At 41.7% G+C, this 12,574-nt stretch overlaps 1 pseudogene and 1 gene segment (V, D, J or C); one reads left to right on the forward strand and one right to left on the reverse strand.

The window, feature by feature from the left end:
* The window catches only part of LOC114634288, a 153,807-nt gene that overhangs the window by 66,172 nt on the left and 75,061 nt on the right, over positions 1–12,574 (reverse strand).
* Positions 10,330–11,648, forward strand: LOC114634292 (annotated as a pseudogene).

A 12,574-nucleotide genomic window follows, 5' to 3' on the forward strand; every position in this document is an offset into this window, starting at 1 on the left:
CACCCTTGAATTCCCCCACACTGAGCATCCAGCCTTCATTGGATCAAGGATCTCCTCTCCCATCTATGCCTAACAAGGCCATTCTTTGCTACATATAGAGCTGGAGTCATGGGTCCCTGCCTATGTGGTCAAAGGCTGGTGGTTTAGACCCTGGGAGATCTGGTTGGTTGGCATTGCAGCTCCCCTAATGTGGCCACAAGCCCCATCAACTCCTTCAGTCTTCTTTCTAACTTCTTCATTGGGAACCCCATGAACAGTTCTTTGATTAACTGTGAGCACCTGAATCTGTATATGTCAGGCTCTGGGAGACCTCTAAGGACACAGCTGTATCAGACTCCTGTTAGCATGCACTTCCTGGCATCCTGGTCTGCACCCTGCACATTCCATACACATGTTCTTACAGAACTAGGTATTGCTTGTATGGTTTATAAATTGCAGAATGGAAGACCAGGAGGGCAACACTGACAGGACTCACCCTCAGGGATGCTGAGATGCTGATACATGCTGTTCCAGGTCCCTGATCAATCCTACCTCAAATGGATGCTTTTTCCAAAGACTTGCTTCTGAAACATCCTCAGAAAGGACTGTTAATCTCAGATGACCTCTTCATCCAGGCTTTCAGACTAATCTACTAAAGAGTTCACATAGTCAACATATAGAGACTAGACAACAAATGATGACAGCAAGCTTTCTTTTGATTTAACCAATTTTCTAATTTTCTTGGGCCCAGCAAAAAAAAAATCTGCACCCACAAATCAACATGGAGCAATTATAACAAGACTGTCATTCCAGTTTCAGTGGAGAGTTTTGGTCATTTTATCAGTTATAGATATGGTGTCATTTCAGGGGATAAACTTCAATTAATGATGGTGTTGTATTGGAAAAATGAAACAAAGAAGTTAGATTCGTGGATTTCTTTTCTCTTTCCTTCACTTTTTCTCTCTTTCTCCTTAGGTAAGGGAAAGGGGGTTGAAAAGAAAGGGGGGAGGGTGTTTCCCTCTGTGCCCAGATCTGATACTCTGCCACAGCACTCAATACCCAAATACTGCTGAGAGAGAGCTGGTCTCCCAGGAGGGCTCGTGCACCTGTGAGCACAGGTAAGACCGTGAATTCTGCTCTGAGAAACGCTCCCGGAGACCTCAGGACACAGGAACAGAGGAGGATCCTTGAACAGGAACCTCCTGATTTCTGTCTATGCTCAGAGCTGATCCTGTGCCACAATGCTCCATACCCAAATACCATCGGGAGAGAACTGGACTCCCAGGAGTGGTGGCACACCTATGAGCACTGGTAACCCCACCACTTCTACTCAAATTCCTGGACCACGAGGGACCAGCCCAGAGTCATCAGGACACAGGAACCAAGGAACAGCCAGGGACAGGATCCTTCAGGCCTGGGCTGACCGTGTACCACAACATTCCATACTGAAATTCACCACAGTGAAAACTGGAGTTCTGACACACAGGCTTTCAGCAGTAAGGGGCTCCTTGTGGCTGGGGAAGACACATAGCTGGTCTCCTTCTGTGGAGTTAGATACTGAATCCTGAGCCATCCTAGAGGAGTAACTGCACACAGAGCAGCAGGTAAGAACCCAGTCCCACTAGCTACGCCCCAGAGATACAACTGGGAGCCAGGGACTCTCAGGACCCACCAGCCACCCAAGCCCCACCCCTCTGGAATGCCACTTCCCTTTCACCCCTCCCCGGTCCTCTTGGCTGGGGCAGACACAGAGCTGGTCTCCTCCTGTGGAGATACTGAATCCTGAGTCATCCTAGAGGAGCCACTGCACTCAGAGCAGCAGACACCTAGCTGGTTTGCACTTGTGGAGACACCATATCCTGAGCCATCCTAGAGGAACCACTGTACCCAGAGCAGCAGGATTTCCAGATCCCAGAGGTGGCCTGAGTCCCACGAGTTCTTCCACCTAGGAGCTTAGTATCATAAGACCACAGAGACATCTGGACTTTGAGGAGTTCTGACACAAGCAAGATAACTGGAAATACAGACTCCAGTCAGACACAGAGAGGGCAGGTAACAATAGAGTTAACCAGATGGCGAAAGGCAAGGACAAGAATGTAAGCAACAGAAACCAAAGTTACTTAGCATTATCAGTACCCAGTTCTCTCACAATAGGAAGCCCTGGACACCCCATCACACCAGAAAAGCAGGATTCAGAATTAAAATCACTTCTCATGATGATGATAGAGGATTTTAAGAAGGACATAAGTAACTCAATTAAAGAAGTACAGGAGAGTACAAGTAAACAGGTAGAAGCCCTTAAAGAGGAAATAGAGAAATCCCTTAAAGAACTGCAAGAAAACACAATGAAGGAATTAAACACAACCATTCAGGATATGAAAATGGAAATAGAAAGAATAAAGAAATCTGAAAGGGAGACAACCATAGAGATACAAAACTGAGGAAAGAGATCAGGAGTCATAGATGCAAGCATCACCAACCAAATACAAGAGATAGAAGAGAGAATCTCATGTGAAGAAGATACCATGAAAAACATTGACACAACTGTCAAAGAAAATGCAAAATGCAAAAAACTCCTTACCCAACACATCCAGGAAATCCAGGACACAATGAGAAGACCAAACCTAAGGATAATAGGTATTGATGAGAGTGAAGATTCCCAACTTAAAGGGTCAGTAAATATCTTCAACAAAATTATTGAGGAAAACTTCCCTAACCTAAAGAACGAGATGACCATAAACATACAAGAAGCCGACAGAACACCAAATAGACTAGACCAGAAAAGAAATACCTACTGTCACATAACAATCAAAATATCAAATGCACAAAACAAAGAAAAAATACTAAAAGCAGTAAAGGAAAAAGGTCAAGTAACCTATAAAGACAGACCTATAAGAATTGCACCAGACTTCTCACCAGAGACTATAAAAGCCAGAAGAGCCACGACTGACATCATACTGACCCTAAGAGGACACAAATGCCAGCCCAGATTACTATACCCAGCAAAATTCTAAATCACTACAGTTGGAGAAATCAACATATTCCATGACAAAACCAAATATGCACAATATCTTCCCACAAACCCAGCACTTCAAGGATAATTGATGGAAAACGCCAACACAAGGAGGGAAACTACAACCTAGAAAAAGCAAGGAAGTAATCTTCCAACAACCACAAAAGAAGACAGCTAAACAAACATAGCTCTACCTCTAATAACAAAAATAACAGGAAGCCACAATCATTTTTCCTTAATAACTCTTAACATCAATGGACTCAATTCCCCAATATAAAGACACAGACTATCAGACTGGATATACAAACAGGACTCAGAATTTGGCTGCATACAGGAAACGCACCTCAGTGACAAAGACAGACACTACCTCAGAGTAAAAGAATGGAGAACAATTTTCCAAGCAAATGGTTCCAAGAAACAAGCTGGAGTAGCCATTCTAATATCAAATAAAATTGACTTTCAATCAAAAGTAATCAAAAAGAAAAAAAAAAGGAAGGACACTTCATACTCATCAAAGGAAAAATCTACCAAGGTGAACTCCCAATTCTGAACATCTACACTCTAAACGCAACGGCACCTACATACATTAAAAAAACTTTACTAAAGCTCTAAACACACATTACACATCACACAATAATACTGTGGGATTTTAACACCCCACTCTCAGCAATGGATATATCATGGAAACAGAAACTAAACCGAGATACTTTGAAATTAACAGAAGTTATGAACCAAGTGGACTTAACAGATATCTATAGAACATCCTAAAACAGAAGAATATACCTTTGTCTAAGCAACTCATGATAACTTCTCCAAAATAGACCACATAATTGGTCACAAAACAGGCCTCTACAGATACAAAAAGATTGAAATGATCCCTTGCATTTTATCAGATCACAATGGACTAAGGCTGATCTTTACTAATGACAAACCCAATGAAAAACCCAATGAACATAGAAACTGAACAACTTTCTATTCAATGATGTCTTGGTCAAAGAAGAAATAAAGAAAGAAATTAAAAACTTTTTAGAATATAATGAAAATAAGGACACATCATACCAAATCTTGTGGGACTAGATGAAGGCAGTACTAAGAGGAAAACTCATAACCTTAAGTGCCTACAAAAAGAAACCAGAGAGAGCATACACTAACAACTTGACAGCACACCCGAAAGCTCTAGAACAAAAAGAAGCAAATACACCCAGGAGGAGTAGAAGGCAGGAAATAATCAAACTCAGGGCTGAAATCAACCAAGTAGAAATGGAAAGAATGATACAAAGACTCAAAAAAAACAGGAGCTGGTTCTTTGAGAAAATCAACAAGATAGATAAACCGTTAGCCAGATTAACCAGAGGGCACAGAAACAGTATCCAAATTAATAAAATCAGAACTGAAAAGAAAGACTGAGGAAATTCAAAAGATCATCAGATCCTCCTACAAAGGGCTATACTCAAAAAATCTGGAAACCTTGGATGAAATGGACAACTTCCTAGACAGATATCAGGTACCAAAGTTAAATCAGGAGCAGATAAACCATCTAAGCAGTCCCATAACCCCTAAGGAAATAGCAGCAGTCATTAAAAGTCTCCCCATCAAAACAAGCCCAGGACCAGATGGTTTTATTGCAGAATTCTATCAGAACTTCAAGGAAGACCTAATACCAATTCTCTTCAAACTATTCGACAAAATAGAGACAGAAGGAACACTACCCAATTCGTTCTATGAAGCTACAATTACACTCATACCCAAACCCCACAAGGACCCGACAAAGGAAGAGAACTTCAGACCAATCTCCCTTATGAACATTGATGCAAAAATGCTCAATAAAATTCTAGCAAAGAGAATCTAAGACCACATCAAAACAATCATCAATCAGGATCAAGTAGGTTTTCTCCCAGAAATACAGGGATGGTTCAATATTCAGAAATCCATCAATGCAATCCACTATATAAACAAACTCAAAAAAAAACATATGATCATTTCATTAGATGCTGAGAAAGCATTTGACAAAATTCAACATCCCTTCATGATAAAAGTCTTGGAAATATCAGGAACTCAAGGATTGTGTTGAAAATTTAAAGGCTGCCTCAACGGTGGGGCCCCAGAGGGGTTTCCACCACTGTGGCGGGTCCCATATTCAGGGGGAACTCTATAGTTCCAGTGGCCTGGAGGCCTTGGCGATGACAGGCCCCAATAACACGAGGAAGTCCTTGGTTCCAAAAAGGTTTATTGTCATGGTGGATAATAAATGGATCTAGGCGTACCCCCTAGAACTCAGGGCAGTCCTGAGTTACATAGGAAGGGAGAAAGGGGGAGGATTGGGGGAAGATCTGGGAGAGGCATGTTTGATTTGCTCTGCCCTCTGGCCTTCATTAGTATGTAAATCCCTAGGGCCTGAGGCCTATAGCCTGGCCTATGTAATTCTATGGAGAACATGACTGCTTTTCAAGATCCTGGATTCTGGGGGCGCCAAACTCCTGCCAGTCCTCACGCAGCATCTCACTCAGAATCTACAGAGTCTCGAGGTTCTAGACACCTGCTCCACCATGACCCAGGATACCCTTACGCAGTCCCACAAAGGACAATACCTAAACATAGTAAAAGCAATATACAGCAAACCAGTAGCCAAGATCAAACTAAATGGAGAGAAACTTGAAGCAATCCCACTAAGATCAGGGACTAGACAAGGCTGCCCACTCTCCCTGTACCTATTCAATATAGAAGTCCTAGCCAGAGCAATTAGACAACAAAAAGAAGTCAAAGGGATACAAATAGGAAAGGAAGAAGTCAGAATATCACTATTTGCAGATGAAATGAAAGTATACTTAAGTGAGCCCAAACCTCCACCAGAGAATTCCTAAACCTGATAAACAACTTCAACAAAGTGGCTGGTTATAAAATCAACTCAAACAAATCAGTAACCTTCCTCTACATGAAAGATAAACAGGCTCAAAAAGAAATTAGGGAAATGACACCCTTCACAATAGTCACAAATAATATAAAATACCTTGGTGTGAATCTAACCAAGCAAGTGAAAGACCTGTATGACAAGAACTTTAAGTCCCTAAAGAAAAAAATCAAAGCAGATCTCAGAAGATGGAAAGATCTCCCATGCTCATGGATTGGCTGGATTAATATAATAAAAATGGCCATCTTGCCAAAAGCAATCTACAGATTCAATGCAATCCCCATTAAAATCTCAACTCAATTCTTCACAGAGTTAGAAAAGGAAATTCTCAAATTCATTTGGAATAACAAAAAACCCACGATAGCAAAAACTATTCTCAACAATACAAGAACTTCTGGAGGAATCAACATCCCTGACCTCAAGCTGTACTACAGAGCAATAGTGATAAAAACTACCTGGTATTGGCAGGAAGATCAATGGAATAGAATTGAAGACCCAGAAATGAACCCACTCTCCTATGGTCACTTGATCTTTCACAGAGGAGCTAAAACTGTACAATGGAAAAAGGTCAGCATTTTCAACAAATGGTACTGGTTCAACTGGAGGACATGTAGAAGAATGCAAATCGATCCATTCTTATCTCCTTGTAAAAAGCTCAAGTCCAAGTGGATAAAGGACCTCCACATAAAACCAGATATACGGAAACTAATAGAAGAGTAAGTGGGGAAGAACCTTGAATACTTGGGCACAGGGTAAAAGTTCCTGAACAGAACACCAGTGGCTTATGCTCTAAGATCAAGAATTGACAAATGGGACTTCATAAAATTGCAAAGTTTCTGTAAGGCAAAGGACACTGTCAATAGGACAAAATGACAACCAACAAATTGGGAAAAGATCTTTACCAATCCTACATCTGATAGAGGGCTAATATCCAATACATACAAAGAACTCAAGAAATTAGACTCCAGACAACCAAATAACCCTATCAAAAAAAATGGGGTTTAGAGCTTAACAAAGAATTTTCAACTGAGGAAACTCGAATGGCCGAGAAGCACCTAAAAGAAATGTTCAGCAACCTTAGTCATCAGGGAAATGCAAATCAAATCAACCCTAAGATTCCATCTCACACCAGTCAGAATGGCTAAGATTAAAAACTCAGGTGATGGTAGATGCTGGTGATGGTGTGGAGAAAGAGGAACACTCCTCCATTGTTGGTGGGGCTGCAAGATGGTGCAACCACTTTGAAAATCAGTCTGGCAGTTCCTCAGAAAATTGGACATAACATTATCTGAGGACCCAGCTATAGGACTCCTAGGCATATACCTAGAAGATGCTTTAACATATAACAATGACATATGCTCAACTATGTTCATAGCAGCCTTGTTTATAATAGCCAGAAGCTGGAAAGAACCAAGATGTCCCTCAACTGAGGAATGGATACAAAAAAATGTGGTACATTTACACAATGGAGTATTACTCAGCTATTAAAAACAATGAATTCGAGAAATTCTTAGGTAAATGGATGCAACTAGAAAATATCATCCTGAGTGAGGTAGCCCAATCACAAAATAACACACATGGCACTCACTCACTGATTATTGGATATTAGCCCAGAACCTTGAAATGCCCAAGATTCAACTCACAGACCACATGAAGCTCATGAAGAAGAAAGATCAAGTGGGGGTGCTTTTGTCCTTCTTAGAAGGAGCAACAAAATACTCAAGGGAGCAAATATGGAGACAAATTGAGGGACAGAAGCTGAAGCAGGGTCTGTCTGGAAACCATTCTACCTGGGTATCCATCCCATGTGCAGTTACCAAAGGTAGATGCTGATGTGGAAGTCAGGAAGTGCATGCTGATAAGAGCCTGATATAGATGTCTCTTTAGAGGTCTGCAAGAGTCTGACATATTCAGAGGCAGATTCTCACAGCTAACCATTGAACTGATCATGGGGTTCCCAATGGAGGAGTTAGAGTGAAGAATGTTGGACCTGAAAGGGTTTGCAGCCCCATGAGGAGAGCAACAATACCAACCAACCAGACCTCCCAGGGTCTAAACCACTAGCCTGGGAGCACTTAGGGAGGGATCCATGGCTTCAGCTGTATATGTAAGGGTGGGGGGGGCCTGTCGGGCATAGGTGGGAGAAGAGATCCTTGGTCTCATGAAGGCTTGACGCCACAGTGTGTGGTAATTTGAGGGTGGGGAGGTGGGAGCAGGGGAGTAGCGATGAGTACATCCACAGAGAAACAGGAGGAGGGGTGAGGGGATAGGGGCTTCCTGAGTGGGGGTGATGGGGTAAGGGGATAACATATGAAATGTAAATAAAATATCCAGTAAAAAAAGCAGTAAGGGAAAAAGGTCAAGTAACATATAAAGGAATATTTATAAGAATTACACTAGACTTCTCAACAGAGACTACGACAGTTAGAAGATCCTGGGCAGATGTCATGCAGACCCTAAGAGAACACAAATGTCAGCCCAGGCTCCTTCTCAAAATTCTCAATTACCATAGATGGAGAACCCAAGATATTCTATGACAAAACCAAATTTACACAATATCTTTCCACATATTCAGTGCTATAAAGAATGATAAAAGGAAAGTTCCAACACAAGCAGGGCAAGTATACCCTAGAAAAAACAAGAAGTAATCTTCTTTTCAACAAACCTAAAAGAAGATAGCCACACAAACATAATTCCACCTCTAACAACAAAAATAACAGGGGAAACAGTCACTGGTCTTTAATTCTCCTAACATCAATGGACTCAATTCCCCAATAAAAAGACATAGATAAACAGACTGGATACATAAACAGGACCCAGTATTTTGCTGCATACAGGAAACACACCTCAGTGTCAAAGACAGATACTACTTCAGGGTAAGGGACTGGAAAACAAATTTCCAAGCAAATGATCCCAAGAAATAAGCTGGGGTAGCCAATCTAATATCAAATAAAATCAACTTTCAACAACAAGTTATGAAAAAGATAAGGAAGAACACTTCATACCCATCAAAGGAAAAATCTGAGAAGAATTTTCAATTCTGAACATCTGTGCTCCAAATGCAAGGGCACCCACATACATAAAAGAGACTTTACAAAAGCTCAAAGCACACATTTCACCTCACACAATAATAGTGGGAGACTTCAACACCTCACTCTCATCAATGGACAGATCATGGAAACAGAAACTAAACCAAAACACAGTAAAACGAACAGAAGTGATGGACCAAATGGTTTTAACAAATATCTATAGAAATTTCATCCCAAATCAAAAGAATGTACCTTCTTCTCTACACCTCATGGTACTTTCTTCAAATTTGACTATATAATCGATCACAAAACCATCCTTAACAGATACAAGAAAATTGAAATAATCCCATGCATCCTATCAGATCACCACAGACTAAGGCTGGGTCTTTGATAACAACAAAAACAACAGAAAATCGACATACACATAGAAGCTGAACAATGCCCTACTCAATGATAACTTGGTCAAGGATGAAATAAACAAATTAAAGACTTTTTAGAATTTAATGAAAATGAAGGCACAGCACCCAAACTTATGGGACACAATGAAAGCAGTGCTAAGGGAAAAACACATAGCTCTGAGTGCCTCCAAAAATTAACTGGAGAGAGCATATACTAACAACATAACTGCTAGGAGCCATCACCGGCTTGGTGGGAAAAGAAGCTGCTTCTTCTTTCTTCTCTGGTCGGTTCTTCTTGAGGCAGCCGAGGGGGATGGGAAGAGCATCAGGAGTGGGTAAGACCTAGAGTGAGGCTACTGTAGCTGGTCTGCCCTCTGGTATCCTCTGTCCAGAAACTGCAGTTTCTTGCACTTAACACCTCAGCTAAGGGACAGCAGAGAATTAGGCAAATATCCTTAGTACTCTCTCTGTAGGCTCTGCCACACTCTAACTTAGGTCCGTTGGTTTGAGGTCACAGGAAGAAAAGACACTTAAAGAAGTTATTGTAGTTTATTACTACGTGTAAAAAGTTTCCTATGAAAGCTAGCTAAGAGACAAAGTGAAGAAAGGGAAAAAGTTCTAACGAAGGAAAAATTCTAAGTGGAGAGAATCTGAGAATCTAAGCAGGGAAGAAAGAAGAAGGGAGAAAGAGGAAAGGGGAGGGGGGAAGTGAGCCGCTAACAAATGTCCCTTTGTCTTATACATCATTCAGAGTACCTGATCACATGTTACAAAGTTCATCACAAGTTCACACCAAAATTCAAATCATAAATTGAAACAGAAGGGACGCGCTTGCCGGCGTGTGCACGCGCGAGGTCGAAGCGGAAATGGCGCCACGGGGCCGCGCGTCCGGGCGGCGAGCGGAAGTGGGTGTGAGAGCGGAAGTGGCCGGCTGGAGCCGGGGGCTGGGCGGGGACCGGGATCCTTGGTAAGGCGGTGGCGGAGGCGGCGGCGGCTCAGCAGGCGGGTTGAAGCTTCGGGGGCCAGCCGCCGCCATGATCCTGCTAGAGGTGAACAACCGCATCATCGAGGAGACGCTCGCGCTCAAGTTCGAGAACGCGGCCGCCGGAAACAAACCAGAAGCTATAGAAGTAACATTTGCAGATTTTGATGGCGTCCTTTATCATATTTCAAATCCTAATGGAGACAAAACAAAAGTGATGGTCAGTATTTCTTAGAAATTCTACAAGGAGCTTCAGGCACACGGAGCTGACGAGTTATTAAAGAGAGTATACGGGAGTTTCTTGGTAAACCCAGAATCAGGATACAATGTTTCTTTGCTATACGACCTGGAAAATCTGCCCGCATCCAAGGATTCTGTTGTGCATCAGGCTGGCATGTTAAAGCGAAACTGTTTTGCCTCTGTGTTTGAGAAATACTTCCAATTCCAAGAAGAGGGCAAAGGAGAGAACAGAGCAGTTATCCATTATAGGGATGATGAGACCATGTATGTGGAATCTAAAAAAGACAGAGTCACAGTAGTCTTCAGCACGGTTTTTAAGGATGACGACGATGTGGTCATCGGAAAGGTGTTCATGCAGGAGTTCAAAGAAGGACGAAGAGCCAGCCACAGAGCCCCCCAGGTCCTTTTTAGCCACAGGGAACCTCCTCTAGAGCTGAAAGACACAGATGCTGCCGTGGGTGACAACATTGGCTACATCACCTTTGTGCTGTTCCCTCGCCACACCAATGCCACTGCTCGAGACAACACCATCAACCTGATCCACACGTTCCGGGACTATCTGCACTACCACATTAAGTGCTCTAAGGCCTATATTCATACACGTATGCGAGCAAAAACGTCTGACTTCCTTAAGGTGCTCAACCGTGCACGCCCAGATGCCGAGAAAAAAGAAATGAAAACAATCACGGGGAAGACTTTTTCATCCCGCTAACTCTTGGGAACTGAGGAGGAAGCGCTGTTGACCAAAGGCTGGACTGCTTGCTACTGGATAATCGTAGCCCTTCATGTTGCACCTTCTCCAGGTTCTTAAGGGATTCTCCGTTTGGGTTCCATTTTGTACGAGTTTGGCAAATAACCTGCAGAACGAGCTGTGCTTGCAAGGACTTGATAGTTCCTAAGAATTAAAAAAAACTTAATTCCCTTTTATTTTTCCTCCCTCACTCCCCTTCCTTTTCCAAGCTGTTTGCTTTGCAATATGTTACTGGTAATGAATTGCAGGTAATGCAATCTTAACTTGTTTTCTTCTAAGTATTTGAGTTCAGAACTCCTGTATCTAAAGAAATACGGTTGGGGTCATTAATAAAGAAAATCTTTCTATAAAAAAAAAAATTGAAACAGAAGTTTACAACAGATAAAGTTTACATGTATGTCCATTAGGAGTAATTATCTGGCTAAACATCAATCACCTGTCTAGCTCCACAGGTTCACTGAAGGTTTAAAACTATAACTAAGAAATTAGTGAAGTTTTGTATAGATAAACCCAAGAAATATTTTCTCTTCTGTCCTAGCACCTATAACAAATCTTGAGTTCCCTTTTCGTGGCCTTTGGTTAATTGTTTTACAACCACCTTGGAATGTGCTCTGAGCAGGAGAGACTCTGGTTACTATCTAAGGGCTGTCAACTGATGACACTTGGGAGACTGGCAGAGTTCTCATAGCACTTTTGACTATCAGACTAATACCAGTCCCACTATAAAAAGAGCTAAATAATCATTGATATAATTTTAGGAATTCTGATAGGATTATCATTAAGACTTAAGAAGTAGTCTTTTTGTCTATATAGCATCTCTACAAAACATTATATCTTTTTGGGTCTAAAGAGATCTGCTCCAAAGGGATGTGCTATTGCTTAGTGATTATTACATATGTTTAATAATAATGATAATAGGAAAAGCATATTAATAGCAGGATCTTTTCGAAAGTATGTCCGCCACAGCCTTGCTGAATGGGGAACATTTGTCTCAGATTATATAATAATCCAAGGCAAGCACTTCAGGATGATCAACTGCTAATTATGAGCTTGTCCCATTATGGCTCCTGACACATAACAACACACCTGAAACCTCTAGAACAAAAAGAAGCATATATACCCAAGAGGAGTAGATGTCAGGAAATAATCGAATGCAGGGATGAAATCAACCAAGTAGAAACAAAAAGACCTATACAAAACCAGGGGCTGGTTCTTTGAGAAAAATCTCTCTCTCTCTCTCTCTCTCTCTCTCTCTCTCTCTCTCTCTCTCTCTC

Source organism: Grammomys surdaster, unplaced genomic scaffold (genome assembly GCF_004785775.1).
Source record: "Grammomys surdaster isolate TR1022 unplaced genomic scaffold, NIH_TR_1.0 931, whole genome shotgun sequence".
Lineage (NCBI taxonomy): Eukaryota > Metazoa > Chordata > Mammalia > Rodentia > Muridae > Grammomys > Grammomys surdaster.